Consider the following 3,763-nt stretch of genomic DNA (forward strand, 5'->3'; position numbering starts at 1 on the left):
GGAAACGTCAATCAATCCACACCCACCGTCTTTTGACTTTTTCTGCTCCTGTTCATGATTTAAACTATGGTGACCAAAAAAAAAAAGAATGTGTAATTTGGCTTCAGCTTGCTTACAATAGGAGTCTGTCTCAATTAGACCAGCAATCACCTTCTGCAACAACACCACACTGATTTTAATCATCTTAACGGTAAAGCAAACTAAGCATTAATAATATTTAGCCGGTCCACTCTGAGAGTATCAACCTGAATTATTTAAGGGTCATGCATTCATGCCATTATCTCATTGGACAATAGGATCTTATTGGATATCCCTTTGGATGCTAGTAGTTGCCATGACCTAATTATAACTGAGTGCACTATAGAAACCAGCATGAACATGATTTCCCCCATGTTTTAAAGTTCACTTCAAGCTGATTATTTAATCTGTTCAAACTAATGCGTTTCTGCTTGTCTTTGTGTAAGATCCTGTTTGCTCTGGTTTGGTTTAGGTAACTAAATAATTGCAGTCAGGTGAGAAAATACTGGTAATCCTTTCATCTAACAACTGGTATATAAACTCAGTATTATGATATAGGAGTCACACACATGACAGCTAAATGCAAAAAGCAAAAAAAAAAGAAATAAAAGAAAGTTTAATGCTTCAGCATATAAACTCCTTGTTTGTGACATGAATGTTAGAGCTGATACTGTATATCTCTGTAGATGCATCAGAAGTCAATTCAAATATGGTTCTATACAGACTATAAATGTTTGCATCATCTTAGCATTTTACAAAAATAAGTCTTTGGGATCCATGTTATTAAAACAAATGACTTTATGAAAAACACAAATTTAGATATTTATGGTTTATTCCATATATTTATATGCATATCTATATAAAGTATGTGCAGTGTATTATAAAGTGTATGTATATATATGTTAATGTTTATTCAGAATTACAGAAATTTTCTATGAACATGTTAAACCATATCGTCAGTATAAAAATAAAAATGTCCATGTAATCACAGTGTTTTGCAACCTAAAAATGTGGTTCCAAATTATATCAACCAAAATGTTGTTTATAGTGCATAGGATTGATTTAAATTTAAGTGTTAATTATTATATTACCAAACTGGTCTCAAAACAGCAAAATCTGACATATATGGATGAATTGGTGTTATTTGTGTGAAGCTGGTTATGAATATGGTTATTTAGACACTGTGAGGCGTCGAGATCAGCATGCACTTGTCTTGCCTAGTGAAAAATCATGATGCCTGACCTGGAAAGACACGAGTCTGCACCCTGTGCCCAAAATGTCCATCTAATACAACTTGAAAGTTGCACTGACGACAACAGAAAAGTGGAACATTTCATGCATTATGTGGGAAAGACAGTTTAGGAGGAGTGAAAGGTTAGGTAAAAAGACGTGTGTGAATGTGGAATAACCGAAATTTATTATTTAAAAAAAAATCATCCCTGGAATTTGTAACAAGGTAAAACTTATTGATCACTGCCTGATCCTGTTCGACATTTCCCAGCCTTTTATTTCATTACTGTCTTGCTGATATTATGAAAATGGGATACTTTGTAAATCAGTTCTGCTCCTGGAGATCGACTATACATTTCTGCAGATTGGTTCCAGCTACAGCACACCTGCCAAATGTTCAGTTGAAGCCAACCAATTAACAGCGGTGCTTGTTTTTAGGTTGGAACTAAGCTCTGTAGGTAGATCTACAAAAGCTACTTAAAATATTAATGTGCTAATTAGTGAGAAAACTATGTATTGATGTAATAGCTATATGCCTCTGTTTGTTTCTAATCACAATAAACGATTCAACCTCAATATAAAAGATAATTTGGTTAAATGTGATAGATAGATAGATAGATAGATAGATAGATAGATAGATAGATAGATAGATAGATAGATGATAGATAGATAGATAGATAGAACCATTGCATAATAATTTTGTATCGAGTTGTTTTGTGTTTTCAAAGTGTGAAAATAAAATAGATGACTTAAACTGAGCACTTTTTTTGTGTGTTCACTCCATCCTTCACCTGTTTGGCCTCGTCTCCCTGGTCTCTGGTGTCTGTGTTCGTGCTGATGAGACGGCAGACCTTTACTCTCATCTCTCAATCTCAAGACTTTCTCTCTCCATCAGTGCTGTCCCAATGGGCTTGAGTGATATAACAGGATACCCTTAGATACCCTGCCTATTAAAAACTACCCTAACCTCTTTACTGTAACTGTCTTCACCTCCGTCACACCTCTTTCTCTTAATGCCCCACTCTGACTTTCTTTTTAGTTCTGTGACCTTATCTTCTTTCTTGAACTGAAGATTTCCAGCAATTTAAAAAGATGTGTTCATAGAAATGCTTGCTTGTCGTGTTGTTGAATGTAATGTAGAATTTTGTCTCTCTGTGTCTCTTTCTTTCCCTTCTTCACTTCTTGAGGTCAGAGTGTACTATGCTATTGATATCATGCCTAAAAATACTTTAGCGTGAGGCTAAGGCCACTATAAAGTATAATGAGACTAACAGGGAGAAGAAACTGAGAAAGAATCAAATGAGGCTTGATTCTGACATGGATGACGAGAAAAGTGAGCAGTTATCCATGCTTTTTTTTCTAAATTTAAAGTGAAAGTGTAAGTGTGTTTGCATATTCATGCAAATGCAATCTCTTTAATATTTTAGTTTCTCCCAGACAGACTTTTGCATTTTCTTAAAAGGAACCCAGTAATCATACATGCATCTTTTTTAGCGTTTTAGAACAGAAAATTTCCGAGGCTGCACATCTTTTGTTAACTCCAACAAAGATTCAGTGGCATCTTGTAGCACTGTAAATTTTGGATGCTGCTGTAAAGACTGAATTATGACAAATCGTTAGGGGAAATTGCACTAATTACTAATGTAAGGAGAAAATTAGTGCTCTGTCTTCTTTTTCTAACACACTCATTTACTGTAAATTATGCCGCTTTTTGCCAGACTGTCTTCTCACAATACACTATTGACAAATCTGTCTTTCCCTCCATACCTAAACGAATTTACTGACATTCTCTGTCTCTTTTACATGAGGGTGATTGTTAGAATTTGATAGGTCTACACTTTTAAAGACACAACTAAATATTTCACACACACATACAGCCATATAGGCATTACAATATAATGCACAGTATGAAAAAATGGTATTTGCTCAGAGATTTTCTAAAAATGAAATTTAGCGCTGTAAAAAATATTTGAAGTTGTAAATTAAAAAAATTATTCTATTACCAAATACAAATTCAGACTAATTTAAATTTCAAATTCAATGTTACATGCCGTTTCTGTGCATATATTTGTGAAACAATGTCTGAATAAACCAACTTTTTTTTCATTGCATTGTTATTCAATGAAAAAAATATGACTGCAAAGGTAATCTAAATGCAAAAACATGAAAATTAAAATCAACATGGATAGCCTATACTGGCTGTTATATTATCAAACTGATATTTGTAAGCCATAAATGTTTTGAAATATCAACCGTCTTTTCCCTGTCAAAAGCAGACACCAGACGTAAGCTTCATGCAATCTTTCCATCCATCCATCCAAAATTCAAAAGTACGTTTTCCATTGCGCACTACTAACCCAAGCCCTACAACATATTCATACGCACAACGTCTGCGTTGCTTTTTGCTCTCTTTCGGTTTGCTGGGATAAAAAGAATGACTGTAAGCATGAAGATGTGAGGGAGGAGAAGATAACGGTATCAGTGGGAAATACGCACGTAAGAGAGAGAAAGAAAG

The sequence above is a fragment of the Barbus barbus genome, assembly GCF_936440315.1.
Source record: "Barbus barbus genome assembly, chromosome: 21".
NCBI classification, from domain to species: domain Eukaryota; kingdom Metazoa; phylum Chordata; class Actinopteri; order Cypriniformes; family Cyprinidae; genus Barbus; species Barbus barbus.